A 16,421-nucleotide genomic window follows, 5' to 3' on the forward strand; every position below is an offset into this window, starting at 1 on the left:
TGGTTCGTTGGACATGAGCTAGGACCTTAAGAATTTCTATGAAGGGATGACTAGCAGCCACGTTCCACGGGCGAATGTGAAAAGTGTTCAAATGTAGTAAAAACCTAGGAAATCCCCCCGTATTTGTTCCTGTGCTATCGATTCGTCTTAATGTCATATCGTCACATTGGCCTCTCTTCTCTCTGAAACGGTTACATTTAACGTGTGAAAAGCTATGTCGCGTGCTGCGGAACGCGGAGACACTAGACCACAGAAGAAACTTCTAAGTTGATGTAATAGCCAATAAGAATCAGTACAATTCAAGTTTTAGTGAACGATTTTTGACTTTTTAGCCGGCTTTGGTGCCTTGGACATGAGCTAGGACCTTACGATTTTTCATGAAGGGAGGTCTAGCAGCCGCGTTGCATGGGAGAATGTGAAAAGTGTTAATATGTAGTGAAAACTTGTGAAATCCGCCCGTTTTCGTCATTTGCTATCGAATCGACTTAATGGCTGATGGTCACATTGGCCGCTATTCTCTCTAAAACGGTTACATTTAACGTGTGAAAAGCTATGTCGCGTGCTGCGGAATGCGGAGACACTAAAAGCACCATAGTGGACCGCAGAAGAAGCTTCTACGTTGATGTAATAGCCAAAATGAAGCAGTACAATTCAAGTTTTAGTTAACGATTTTTTACTTTTAAGGCGGCTTTGGTGCCTTGGACATGAGCTAGGGCCTTAATATTATGCATGAAGGGAGGACCAGCAGCAACGTTGCACGGGAGAATGTGAAAATTGTTCATATGTAGTAAAAACCTAAGAAATCCGCCCGTTTTCTTCACTTGCTATCGAATCGTCTTAATGTCAGATCGTCACATTGGCTCCTCTTCTCCCTGAAACGGTTACATTTATCGTGTGCAAAGCTATGTCGCGTGCTGCGGAATGCGGAGACACTAAAAGCCCCATAGTAGAACACAGAAGAAGCTTCTAAGGTGATGTAATAGCCAGTAAGAAGCTTTACAATTCAAGTTTTAGTTATTGATTTTTGACTTTTTAGCCGGCTTTGGTGCCTTGGACATTAGCTAGGACCTTAAAATTTTGTATGAATGGAGGAATAGCAGCCACGTTGCAAGGGAGAATGTGAAAGGTGTTCATATGTAGTAAAAACCTGAAAAATTTGCCAGTTTTCGTCATTAGCTTTCCAAACGACTTAATGTCACATCGTCACAGTGGCCGCTTTTCTCTCGGAAATGCGGAATGCGGAGACAATGAAAGCACCATAGTAGAACACAGAAGAAGCTTCTAAGTTGATGTAATAGCCAGTAAGAAGCAGTAAAATACAATTTTAGTTATCGATTACTGACGTTTTTCCCTTCTTCGGTGCCTTGGAAATGAGCTAGGACCTTAAGATTTTGCATGAAGGGAGGACTAGCATCCGCGTTGCACGGGTGAATGTGAAATGTGTTCATATGTTGTAAAACCCTCAGAAATCCTCCCGTTTTCTTCATTTGCTATCGAATCGACTTAATGAACGATCGAATCATTGGAGGCTCATATCTCTGAAACGGTTTCATTTATCGTCTTCCAAACTATGTAGCGTTTTGAAGTATGCGGAGACACTAAATGAATCATGGTCGTACACAGAAAAAGTTTCTAAGTTGATATAATCGGGTAGTAAGGAGTACTACAATTCTAGTTTTAGTTACCGATTATTGACTCACTAGCCTGGTTTGGTGACTTGGACATGAGTTAGTACCTTAAGATGTTGCATGAAGGGAGGACTAGCAGCCACGTTGCGCGTGGGAATGTGAAAAGTGTTCATATGTAGAAACAACCTAATAAATCTGCCCGTTTCGTCATTCGCTATCGAATTGAGTTAATGTCAGATGGTCACATTGGCCGCTATTCTCTCTGAAACGGTTACATTTATCGTGTGCAAAGCTATGTTGCGTGCTGCCATATGCGGAGACACTAAAAGCACCATAGTAGAACACAGAATAAGATTATAAGTTGATGTAATAGCAAGTAAGAAGCAGTACAACTCAAGTTTAGTTATCGATTTTTGACTTTTTAGCCGGCTTTGGGTCCTTGGACATGAGCTTGGTCATTAAGATTTTTCATGAATGGAGGACTCGCAGCCACGTTGCACGGGACAATGTGAAGAGTGTTCATATGTAGTAAAAACCTGAGAAATCAGCCCGTTTTCGTCATTTGCTATTGAATCGACTTAATGTCAGATCCTTACTTTGGCCACACTTCTCTCTGAAACGGTTACATGTATCGTGTGCAAAGCTATGTCGCGTGCTGCGATATGCGGATACACTGAAAGCACAGTAGTGGAACACAGAAGAAACTTCTAAGTTTATGTAATAGACAGTAAGATGCAGTACAATTTAAGTTTTTGTTATCGATTTTGGATTTTTTAGCCGGTTTTGGTGCCTTGGACATGAGCAAGAACCTTAAGATGTTGCATGAAGGGAGGACTAGCAGCCACGTTGCATGGGAGAATGTGAAGAGTGTTCATATGTAGTAAAAACCAGAGAAATTCGTTCGTTTTCGTCATTTGCTATCGAATCTACTTTATGCCAGATCGTCACATTGGCTGCTCTTCTCTCTGAAACGGTTACATTTATCGTGTGCAAAGCTATGTTGCGTTCTGAGGTATGCGGAGACACTAAAAGCACCATAGTAGAACACAGAAGAAGCTTCTAAATTGATGTAGTAGCCGGCAAGAAGCAATACAATTCAAGTTTTAATTACCGAAAATTGAATATTTAGCCGACTTTGGTGCCTTGTACATGAGTTAGTACCTTAAGATTTTGCATGAGGGTAGGTCTAGCAGACGCGTTGCATATGAAAATGTGAAAAGTGTTCATATGTAGTAAAGACATTCATCGTCTGCAAAGATATGTCGCTTGCCGCAGTATGTGGAGACACAAAAGCAACATAGTATAATACAGAAGCACATTCTACGAAGATGTAATCGCCAATAAGAAGCAGCACTATTCAAGATTTAGTTCTCGGTTATTCACATATTTGCCACCTTTGGTACATTTGACATGACCGAAGACCTAAAGATTTTGCATGAAACGACGTCTGGAAACCACATTGCACGGGGGAATGTGGAAACTGTTCATATGTAGTAAAAACTAGAGAAAAATGCCTGCGTTCGTCATTTGCAACTGAATCTATTTTATTGCAACATCTTCACATTGGCTGCTTTTCACTCTGAAACAGTTACATTTATCGTCTGCAAAATTATTTCGCGTGTTGCGGTATGGAAAAAAACTGAAAACATTATATTAGAACACAGAAAAAGCTTCGAAGAAGATGTAATCGCCAATAAGAAGCAGTACTATTCTAGATTTAGTTATCGGTAATTCACTTATTTGCCGGGTTTGGTATATTGGACATGACCGACGACCTATAGATTTCGCATGAAACGACGTCTGGAAATCACATTGCGCGCTGGAATGTGAAAACTGTTCATATGTAGTAAAAATTTGAGAGATCCGCCCGGTTTCGTCATTTGCCATCGAATCGACTTGATGCCAGATCGTCACATTGGCCGCTTTTCTCTCTGAAACAGTTACATTTATCGTCTGGAAATGTATGTCGCGTATTGCAATATGCGGAAGAAACTGAAAACATCATATTAGAACACAAAAAAAGCTTCTAAGAAGATGTAATCGAAAGTAGCAAGCAGAACTATACTATTGACTTATTTGCCGGCTTTGGTGCATTAAACATCAGTTCAAATGGCTCTGAGCACAATGGGACTCAACTGCTGAGGTCGTTAGTCCCCTAGAACTTAGAACTACTTAAACCTAACTCACCCAAGGAGATCACACACATCCACGCCCCAGGCAGGATTCGAACCTGCGACCTTAGCAGTCGCACGGTTGGACATGAGCTAGGAGCTTAAGATTTTGCATGAAAGTACGTATGTACGCCACGTTGCACGGGAGAATGTGAAAAGTGTTCATATGTACTAACAACATGAGAAATCCGCCCGTTTTCGACATTTGCCATTGAATCGACTTATTGTCAGATCGTCAAATTGGCTACTTTTCTCTCTGAAACGGTTACATTTATCGTCTGTAAAGTTATGTCGCGTGTTGGGGTATGCGGAAAAAACTGAAAACATTATATTAGAACAAAGAAAAAGCTTCAAAGAAGATATAATCGAAAGTAGGAAGCAGTAATATACATGATTAGTTATCGGTTATTCACTTATTTGCCGCCTTGGTGCATTGGACATGAACTAGGACCTTAAGATTATGCATGAGAGTACGTCTGTACGCCACGTTGCACGGGAGAATATAAAAAATGTTCATATGTAGTAACAACATGAGAAATCCGCCCGTTTTCGACATTTTCCATCGAATCGACTTAATGTCAGATCGTCATATTGGCCGCTTTTCTCTCTGAAACGGTTACATTTGTCGTCTGCAAAATTATGTCGCGTGTTGCGGTATGCAGAAAAAACTGAAAACATCATATTAGAACACAGAAAAAGCTTCTAAGAAGATGTAATAGCCAATAAGAAGCAGTACTATTCAAGTTTAAATATCGGTTTATTCACTTATTTGCCGGCTTTGGTACATTGGACATGAGCTAAGTTCTTAAGATTTTGCATGAAAGTACGTCTCTACGCCACGTTGCACGGGAGAATGAGAAAAGTTTTCATATGTAGTAACACTATGAGAAATCCGCCCGTTTTCGTCATTTGCCATCGAATCGACTTAATGACTGATCGTCACACTGGTGGCTTTTCTCTCTGAAACAGTTACATTCATCGTATGCTAAGTTATGTCGCTTGCCGCGGTATGCGCAGATACTAAAATCACTATAGTAGTCACAGAAGAAGCTTCTAAGAAGATGTAATTGGCCAGTAACAAGCAGTACTAGTCAAGTTCTAGTTATCGATTACTCACTTATTTTCCGGCTTTTGTGCCTTGGACGTGAGCTAGGACGTTAAGATTTTGCAAGAAAGTACGTCTGTACGACACGTTGCACGGGAGAATGTGGAAAGCGTTCATATGTAGTAAAAACCTAAGAAACCCGATCGCTTTCATCATTTGCTATAGAGTCGAATGTATTGCCAGATCGTCCCATTGGCCGCTTTTCTCTCTGAACAGGTTACATCCATCGTCTGCAAAATTATGTCGCGTGTTGCGGTATGGAAAAAAACTGAAAACATTATATTAGAACACAGAAAAAGTTTCGAAGAAGATGTAATCGCCAATAAGAAGCAGTACTATTCTAGATTTAGTTATCGGTAATTCACTTATTTGCCGGGTTTGGTATATTGGACATGACCGACGACCTATAGATTTCGCATGAAACGACGTCTGGAAATCACATTGCGCGGGGGAATGTGAAAACTGTTCATATGTAGTAAAAATTTGAGAGATCCGCTCGGTTTCGTCATTTGCCATCGAATCGACTTTATTGCCACATCTTCACATTGGCCGCTTTTCTCTCTGAAACGGTTACATTTATCGTCTGCAAAATTATGTCGCGTGTTGCGGTATGCGGAGAAAACTGAAAACATCATATTATAACACAGAAATATCTTCTAAGAAGATGTAATAGCCAGTAAGAAGCAGTACTATTCAAGTTTTAGTTATCGGTTATTCCCTTATTTGCCGGCTTTGGTGCATTGGACAAGAGCTAGGACCTTACGATTTTGCATGAAAGTACGTCTGTACGCCAGAATACAGCATTTTCAGTTGTCAGACGGCTTCTAAAACCGAACTGTTCATTTGACAGCAAATTGTGTGATATCAAGTGATCAATTAACCTTACATGCACAGCCTTTTCGGTAACTTTTGCAAACACTGATGGCATAGAAGTAGGTCTAAAATTATCTATATTATCCCTTTCTCCCTTTTCATAAAGCGGCTTTACTGATGAGTACTTTAATCGGTCAGGAAACTGACCAACTCTAAAGGAAAAATTGCAAATATGGCTAAATACAGGGCTAACATGTGCAGCACAGTACTTTAATATGCTTCTAGGCACTCCATCATATCCATGAGAGTCCTTAGTCTTCAGTGATATAGTTATTGACTCAATCTCTCTCTTGTTTGTATCACAGAGGAGTATTTCAGACGTCAATCTCAGAAAGGTAGTTGCGAAGAAATTTGTATGATTTCCTGTTGAAACTAAATTTTTATTTAGCTTGATTGTGACTACTTCTAACGTTTTGATATAATTCGCCCTATGTTCTACATGAAATCATTATCCCACTAGTCAGCCAACTGTGCTGTCTATTACTGCTAGTACCCCATTCAGAATGTTCTAATGGAAAACAACTCTCAAAGAGCATGAGAAATGTGCCATGGAAAGCATTGTATTTATCATCTGTATTATTGGCACTATAAACATCTTGCCACTCTTGTTCCTTGACAAGTTTTAAAAACACTCTATTGCTGTTGGATTGACTTTCCTACGTTCTTTGTAACTAAATATGACATTGGGTTGAGTACAAAAACCTTTTAGTGTTAAAATTTGTGCATTATGGTCTGAAAGGCCATTCCCTTTTTTACTAACAGGATGCCCATCTAGTATTGAAGAACGAATAAAAATATTGTCTATAATTGTGCTACTATTCGCCTGCACCCTAGTTTGAAAAAAAAAAAAACAAAACACAGTTGGCATCAGATCATATGAATTTAGGAGATCTACCAACATCATTTTTCTTGGGACCGAGCGAGGTGGCGCAGTGGTTAAGGCACTGGACTCACATTCGGGAGGACGACGGTTCAGTCCCGCGTTCAGCCATCTTGATTCAGGTTTTCCGTGATTTCCCTAAATCACTCCCGGCAAATTCTGGGTTAGTTCCTCTCAAAGGGCATGGCCGACTTCCTTCCCCATCCTTCCCTAATCCGATGAGACCAATGACATCGCTGTCTGGTCTCCTTCCCCAAACAACCCAACCCCCCTTTTTCTTGCACAATCATATACAAAATTAATATTGAAGTCCCCACATATAACTACTTTCTGGTACTTCCTACAAAGTGAATCAAGAACCCTCTCTAGCTTAAGCAAAAATGCTCTGAAGTTTGAGTTAGAGGCCCTATAAACACCAGCAATTAGAAGTTGAGTTTCACTAAATTCAACAAATGCTGCACAACTTTCAAATATCTGTTCAGTGCAGTGTCGTGATAAGTCTATGGACTCAAATAACGTACTGTTTTTTATGTACGGAGACACCTCCCCACCCCGCAAGGAACTCCTTGAGAAACAGCCAGGTAATATGTAGCCTGGTAAAGGAAGCCTATAAATTATCAATTTATTGAAGTGGTGCTCTGATATACAAATAATTTCAGCGTTAACATCTGTTAGCAGTTCACTAACTTTATCTCTAATAACTCTTATATTCTGATGAAATATGCCAATTCCTTCTCTACTTGGAAACATTACATCCTCTGGAGGAGAGCCCTTAGAGGCACGCCGGCCGCGGTGGTCTTGCGGTTCTAAGCGCTCAGTTCGGAACCGCGCGACTGCTACGGTCGCAGGTTCGAATCCTGCCTCGGGCATGGATGTGTGTGACGTCCTTAGGTTAGTTAGGTTTAATTAGTTCTAAGTTCTAGGCGACTGATGACCCCATATGTTAATTTGCATAGTGCTCAGAGCCATTAGAACCATTTTTGAACCTTAGAGGCACTTCCTTTAAGCTGGTATACCAATCAGCTGACTTCAGTATTAAAAAGGTGCAGCTCTAACACCAAATACTACAGGAATTTTTCCATGAGTGACACCACTACCGCCACCACCACCCACTACACTGTCACCTATAAGCTTAGGTAGCCTCTCCTTCGCATACCTATTGAGGTGCAGGCCATGCCTAGTGAAACCCCATCTACTGATAGACCCAACTGGCACCACTGAGATGTGATCCATGCCCTCTCCCATCACTGCACTCCCCAGCCCCACAATTACGCCCCCAACAGCCGCATTAAGGTGTGGCCGATCATTATGCTCAAACAGTTGCACGAAAAGCACATTAGTGCCACCAGTTTGAGTAGCTATCTTAACCAAGTCACCACTGACATCATACCCCCTGTCCCTATTGCGACTGCTCCCAGCACCACCCACTATCACTACCTGATCCTCCTTTGTAAAATTCTTACATAACTCCCCTATGCTTTCACCCACCTGAGCCAACCCTGCATTAGGCTTCACAATGCTTGTGACCTGGTACTCACTCCACAAAACTTCTTGCAAATGCTGGCCCACACCTCTACCCGGTAACTACCTAGCAGCAGAACCTAGGCCTCCTAATTGCTGAGGACGGCTGCAAGTTACCTCCATATACAGCTACACGAGGCTCCTCTCCGCTCAACTTTGACAGTTTGTCGTATCTATTGCATGTATGCAAAGTAAAACTGTCTGACTACCTCCTTTTCCTATCTATCTTCTTTTCAACTGCCAGTTCCCATTCCCCAGCACCCTTCACCCTCCTCAACTTATCTAGTTCCTCCTTTGCGCATTGTAACTGCACCTGAAGGGCACAGATCTTACGCTCCTGCTCCTCTATTAACTTGTTTCTATTACAGATTCTACATTCCCAGGACAGGATCACCCTCAAATGACCACTGGCTTCCCCACCGCATTCCCCCCAATGAAAATACTTTGAACAAATCCCACAGCTTAATCCACTACTCACAAACCTACGACATAGCAATCACTTCTCACTCACGATAAAATTTTACAGTTACTAAAAAAAACTATACGTCTACGTTACCAAAGTTCAGTTACAAAAGCAGCACTATTTAAGAACTAACAACTATGGTCTCGAAATTCTCTGCCTACTAAGAAAGCAGCTACTTGTATTAATACTACTACAACACAGCCGATACCAATACCAGCAAAACTTCACAAAATTGTTGGCTACAACCAAAAAATTTAAACTAAACGCCAGTTGGAAACTAAAGCACGAAATTTACTTAACGACTTCAACACACTGAAAACTCTATAAAACACAGCGAGCGAACGATTACAAGAGTTTATTAAGTCATTATTTCGCCAAAAATGGCAAGCAACACCACTGCAATCTATTCAGTTTAATAACGTATTACAGAGCACAAACAAGTTCGTCAGTACTTAGCTTCTAACCGCTGCAGATGCAGTGCACGCCGCAAAATGTAAACACGCTGATGAGGCGCGAGGCTTAGACGAACCATGGAAGCACACTTACACATAATAGACCACTCGAGTCAATACCACAGGAAGAAACACTGAGATAAATGAATATCCACTAATAATTTGCTTTTACGGCAAAAATAATAACACAAAAAAACTTTAAAATACGTAAATGAAGTCTAAAATTTATAAAACATTAACAAGCTATTTCAACAGCAGTGCAGCTCACGTGACGTCACACCCATGATGATCTGCCCCCCCCCCCCCCCCCCCTGGGAAGGTGGCTATCTACCCCACCTTCGAAATATGCCTATCTATCCCCCTCAGAAGATATCTACCGAGCTACCCATCCATGGAAGATCTCTGTCAACCTGCACCTCCCCTCCCCCCTCAGATGATGTCTGTGTACCTACCCACACCCTTGGAATATGTGTGTCTACCTAACCCCCCCCCCCCCCTTAGAATATGTATGACTACCTACCCCTCCCCACAGAATATGAATGTCTACCTACCCCACCCCTCGGGAGATGTCTGTGTACCTACCCCTCTCAGATGATATCTACCTACACCTCCCACATCGGAAGATTTCATACTACCTCTATTCCATCGAAAGCTGTCTGTCTCTCATCGCCCCACCACCTAATATGTAATTCTACCTACTTGCTCCTTATAAAATGTCAGTCTACGTAACTCTCCACAGGAGATGTCTGTCTACCTGCCCCTCGTCAGATGTCTGCCTACCTCACCCCACTAAGGAAGATGTTTGTCCACCTACCTCACCCTGTGAAGATGTCTATCTACACCCCCACAAAAACTCTCTCCCCACCTCGTAAGATGTCTATCACCCTGAAAGATGTCTCTCAACACCCCCCCCCCCCCACACTAAGGAGAAGTCTGTCTACCTACCTGCCCTCTCGGAATTTGTCTGTCTACCTATCCCAACCCCTACTCAGCCCCCCCACTCGGAAGTTGTTTACCCCTGTCTCGGAAGATGTCTAGAGACCCCCAAACTTTGGAAGGTGTCTTCCAGCCCCTCAGGCGATGTCTGTCTACCCCCCCCCCCCCCTCAGAAGATGTCTGTCAGCATACCAACCACCCTGGAATTAGTCTGTCTACCTACCAACTGCCTTGGAATATATCTGTCTACCTCCCACCTCGGAAAATGTCTTCCAAACACAGTCTCAGAAAAGCCCAGTCTACCAACTGCCAAATTTCAACACCCAGAAGATTTCTATCCAACCCCCCCCCCCCCCCCCCACTCGGAATATGTCTATCTACCTCCACTCTTGGTAGCTATCTACACCTCCCTCTCAGAGAATCTCTAACCCCACTCTCATAGGATGTCTACCTACCCTCACCACCATTCGAAGATGTCTACCCCTTGGAGGATGTCTACTCCACCTGGAATATGTCTGTCTACCCACGTTGGATGATGTCTCAGCCCCCCTGGGAAGATGTCTGTTAAACTACCACCCCTTGGAATTTGTTTATCTATCATTACCTGCACAAAATATGTCCATCAACCTACAATCTCCTTCTGAAGATGTCTGTCTACCTACAGCTCCCGCTTGGAAGATGTCTGTCTACCTACAACCCCTCAGAAGACGTCTGTCTACCTATCTCCACATCAGAAAATGTCTCTCATCTCCCCACCCTTAAAATATGTCTGTCTACCTACACTCCCCATCGGAAATGTCTGTCTACCTAAGCTCCCTCAAACCATGTCCGATTAGCTGTCCACCCCGGAAGATGTCTGTCTACCTACCCAACCATCAGAAGATGTCTGTCTACCTACCCCTCCCCCTCGGAAAATGTCTGTCTCTCATCCCCCTACCCTGAGTATATGTCTGTCTACTTACCGACCCCCCTTGGAAAGATCTCTGTATACCTAAACCCAGCCCTCAGAAGATGTATGACTACCTACCCCTTCCATTGGAAGATGTATGTTTTCCAACCCTCCCTTTGGAATATTTCTGCCTACCTACCATCTATCACAAAGGATGTCTGTCAGCCTACAATTCCTTACTGGTGTCTGTCTACATACCCACCCACACTCGGAAGAAGTTTGTCTACCTGCCACTCCTTAGGAAATGTTGGTCTACCAAACCCCTTAGAAGATATCTGTCTACCTATACACCTCTGATAAGACTGTCTACCTAACCCCCTCTGTAGATGCCTGTCTACCTACCCCCTTGGAATATGTCCGTCCTCCTACAACTCTTCAGAATATGTCTGCCTACCTACCCCCCTCTCGTAAGATATCTGTCTACATATCCCCCCCCCCCCCCCCGCATGATCTGTCTACCTACCCCCTTCCCCTGTCATAAGATGAATGTCTACCTAAACCCCTCAGAAGATGTATGCCTATCTACCCCCTTCAAATGATTCGATTTTATCCCTCCTGTGGGAGATATCTGTCTCCCTACCCCTACCTCTGAGGATATCTGTCTGCCTACCCAACCCCCCCCTCTCGGAAGTTGTTAAACTAACACTCCTCTGGGAAGATATCTACTCCCACATCAGAGAATGTCCACACCCCTCTTGGAGGATGTCTGTATACCAAAACGCATACTTTGGAAGATGTCTCCCCCCCTTTGAAAGATGTCTGTCTACCATGAACACCCCTCAGAAGATGTCTGAGTACTGAACTCACCCTCAGAATATATCTCCTCCTTACCTACCACCCCTCCCTTGGAATATGTCTGTCTACCTACCCATTTCCCATAAGAAGATGACTGTCTACCTTATTCCCCTCAGAAGGTGTATGTCTACATGCCACACCTCGGAACATGTCTGCCTACCTAAAACCCTCGGAAGAGGTCCATCTACCTCGCATCTTGGAAGATATTTATTTACACCCCTCTTGGAAGATATCTACCCCTGTGTTGGAGGATGACTACCTCCCTCTCGGATGATGTCTGCCCTCTCTCTGAAATGTCTGTCTACATACCCTCCTCTCAAAAGATATTTCTCCTCCCTCAGATGATGTAAGTCTATCAACCCTCAAATGGAAAATGTCTGTCCTCCTAATCCCCCTCGGAAGATGTCTGTATACCTACCCACCTGTCTGTCTACGTACCCCCACTCCCATAATGTCTGTCTACCTCCCCCTTAGGTATATGTCTGTATACCTACACCCGTTCGGAAGATGTCTGTATACCAAACACTCCTCCGAAGATGACTATCTACCTACCCTGCCTCAGAAGGTGTCAGTCTACCTAACCCCTCGTTGGAAGATGTCTGTCTACAAAACTTCACTGGGAAGATGTCTGCCTACCTAACCCTGTCCATGATAATTGTCTGTTTACCAAAACCTCTGCTTCGGAAGATGTCTGCCTACCTACAAATCCCACAACAGAAGAGGTCTGTCTACCTACTTACACCCCTTGGAAGATGTCTCTCTACATCCCTCCAGTCATAAAGTATTGTCTACCAACCAATACTTCTGAATATGTCTGTCAGTCTACCCCAGAAGATGATTGTCTAATTACCCCCTCATCTGAAGATGTCTGTCTACCTAGACCCCACGTGGAAAATGTATGTCTATGTACACCCCTCGGAAAATGTCTGTCTCCCTACACCCCCTCAGAAGATGTGTGTCTACCTACATGAACTTTTGTATGATATCTGTCTACGACGCCCGCACTTGGAAGATGTTTGTCTACCTACCGCACCCATTGGAATATGTCTGTCTATGTACCCACCAACCATCGGAAGATGTATGTCCACCTACACATCCCCCTCGGAAGATGTCTGTCTACCTACACTCATCAGAAGATGTTGTCTACTTTCCACCATCGGAAAATGTCTCTCTACTTACCCCTCTTGGCAAATGTCATTCTACGCCACCCCTCTGAAGAGGTCAGTTTACCTACAACCCCCCAGAAGAAGTCTGTCTAACTACCCCCCCTCTCGAAAAATGTCTATAGTCACCCTGCCTCGGACAATGTCTCTCTGCCTACGCCCCATCATGGAAGATGTCAGTCTACCCACCCACCCATCAGAAGAAGGCTGTCTAAACCATCCCCTCACATGATATGTCTGCCTACCAACCCCCTATTGGAAGATGTCTGGCTACCTACCCCACCCCACATCTGAAGATGTCTGTCTACCAACCCTCCACTTGGAAGATATCTGTCCTCCTACAACCCCTCAGAAGATGCCAGTCTACATAAACCCTCTCAGACATTATCTGCCTAAATACCCCTCCTCGGATGGTTTCTGTCTACCTACACCCACAACCCGTCATAATATGAATGTTTACCTAAACCCCTCAGAATCTGTATATTTATCTACCACACCTTGAATGATTTGTCTCTATCTTATCCCTATCTCGGAAGATGTCTGTCTCCCAACCCACCCCCTCTGAGGATGTCTGTATACCTACCCCCCTTCTCGAAAGTTGTCTGTGTACATTCACCACACATTTAAACATGTCTATCTATGTACCTCCTCTCGGAAGATATCTATCTATTGCCGCCATGGAAGAAAAGTATCTCCCCCCTCTCGGAAGATGTCAATCTACCACTCCTCTCAGAAGATATACACTCCCCATCTGAGAATGTCTACATCCTCTCTCGTAGGATGTCTGTCTACCAAACTGCATCCTTTAGAAGGTGCTTCCCACCCCTTGGAAGATGTCTGTCTTCCAACACCCCCCTCCACCCCTTGGAAGATGTCTTTCTACCGCACCCAGGCTCAGAAGATGTCTCCATACCTAACACTGCTCGGAAGATGTCTTTCTACCTACCCCCCCCCCCCAATCAGAAGATGACTGTCGACATTATCCCCCTCACAGAATGTCTAGACCCCTCTCGGAGGATACTGCTTACCAAACTGCATCCTTTAGAAGATGTTTCCCACCCCTTGAAAAATATCTGTCTTCCAACACCCCCCCTTGGAAGATGCCTGTCTACCGAATCCAGCCTCAGAAGATGTCTCCATACCTACCACCACTCGGAAGATGTCTGTCTACCCACCCACCCCGATCAGAAGATGACTGTCGACGTTATCCCCCTCAGAAGATGTCTGTCTACATACCCTCCCTCAGAAGATGTCTGCCTAGCTAAGACCAGTGGAAGATGTACAACTGCCTCCCATCTCGGAAGACATCTACTCCCCCTCTCAGAGGATGACTATCTCCCTCTCGGAGGATGACTACCTCCTCTCTGAAGATGTCCGTCTATGTACCCTCCCCTCAAAAGATGTCTCTCCCCCCTCAGATGATTTATGTCTACCAACCCCCACATGGAAAATGTCTGTCCTTCTAACCTCCTTGGATGATGTCTGTGTACCTACCCAACTGAAAGATGGCTGTCTACCTACCACCACTCGGGACATGTCTGTCTACCTTCCCCCTAGGTATATGTCTGTATACCTACACCCCTTTGGAAAATGTCTGTCTACCTACCCCATCACTTCAGAAGATGTAATTCTACTTACCACACATCGGAAAGTGTCAGTCTACCTATGCCCCACCCTCAGAAACTATATGTCTACCTTGTCCCTTTGGAAGATGTCAGTTTACCAACCCCACTCAAAAGATGTCTGCTTACCTACTCTCCCATCGAAAGATGTCTTTACCCCCTCTCGGAAGATTTTGTCTACCCCCTCTCTGAGATGTCATTCTACACCCACTTGGAAGATGCCTATCTAAACCCCTGGGAAGAAATCCCTCCCTCTAAAAATGCCTACCTAAACCCTTCCACATCGGAAGATGCCAATCTAGCCCCCTTCAGCTGATGCCTACCAACACCCACCTCATAAGATTATCTATCCATACCTTCCTCGGAAGAGGTGTATCTACCCCCTCAGAAGATGTGTATCTGCCCCCATCCTTGGAAAATGTCTATCTACCCCCCTCAGAAGCTGTCTCTCTACCCCCCCTTGGAAGACGTCTACCCCCCTTCAGAAGATTATCTACCCAGCCCAGGCGGAAAATATCTGTATCCCTCCACTAGGAAGGTGACTATCAACCAACACCTCAGAAGATGTCTATCTACCCCACCCACAGATATCTACACCCACTGGAAGATACCTATCCCCACCTCAGAAGATGTCTATCCCCCAGGCGGATGTCTATAACTCACCTCATGAAAGATGCCTGTCTATCAACCCCCTCCTCTCAGAATATGTCTGACTACCTACCCCACCCCTGTTAAGATTTCCATCTTGCCCCTCCTCTCAGAGAACATTTATCCTAGACTCAGAAGATTTCTACAGCCTCCCTTCATTTGGAATGTGTCTACTGCCCATTCTGAATATGTTTGTCTACCTCCAAATTCTAGGAAGATGTCTGTATGTCTGTCTACCTCACAAACTCGGGACAAGTCTATCTATCCCCGCTATGGAAGAAATCTATCTAACCCCCTCTCGGAATATGTCTATCTACCCTCCTTGCCAAAGACATCTACACCCCATCTTCAAGGAGCTCTATCCCCCCATCATGAAAGATGCCTGTTTATCTACCCGAACCCATCAGAAGATGTAAGTGTACATACCATCACTTCCCACAGAAGATGTCTGTCTACTTACCGACATTTCTTGGAAGATGTCTGTCTACCGACCCCCCCCCCCCAACCTTTGAAGATGTCTGACAACTCACCTCCCCCCATGGAAGAATACTATCTCCCCCCTCCCAGAAGATGTCAATCTACTCTCCCCCTCGAAAATATCTCCCCCCCCCCCCCCCGGAAAATGTCTACCTCCCTCTCAAAGGATATCTGTTTACCTATTTGGCCCCAATCGAAAAATGTCTCACCCCTTGGAAACTGTCGGTCTACCAATCCTCCCCCTTGAAGACGTGTGACTAAGAAACAACCACTCAGAAGATGACTGTCTAACTACCCCTCCTTGGAATTGTTTGTCTACCATTATCACCACAGAAAATGTCTCCCCCCCCCCCTCTTGGAGGATGTCTGTCTACCTACCACCCTTCAGAAGATGTCTGACCATGTACCCTGCTTTGGAATATGTCTGTCTACCTACCCCTCGCGGAAGATGTGTGTCTTCCTACCTCCCCACAGAAGATGTAGGTAAACAGATATCTTTCAAGAGGGAGTAGGTACACAGACATCTTGCAAGGGAGTGATATGTAGACAGAAATTACCAAGGGGTGGGGAATAATTAGACAGACTTCTTCCGAGGGGGGGGGGGGGTAGGTATACATACATTTACTGAGTGTTCGTAGGTAGACAATCTTCTGAGGGGGTAGGCACAAAGGCACCTTTCGAGGGGGTTGGTAGACAGACATCTCCCATTGGTGGATTGGTAGACAGCCATCTTCTGAG

The sequence above is a fragment of the Schistocerca gregaria genome, unplaced genomic scaffold (assembly GCF_023897955.1).
Source record: "Schistocerca gregaria isolate iqSchGreg1 unplaced genomic scaffold, iqSchGreg1.2 ptg000179l, whole genome shotgun sequence".
Taxonomy (NCBI): Eukaryota; Metazoa; Arthropoda; class Insecta; order Orthoptera; family Acrididae; genus Schistocerca; species Schistocerca gregaria.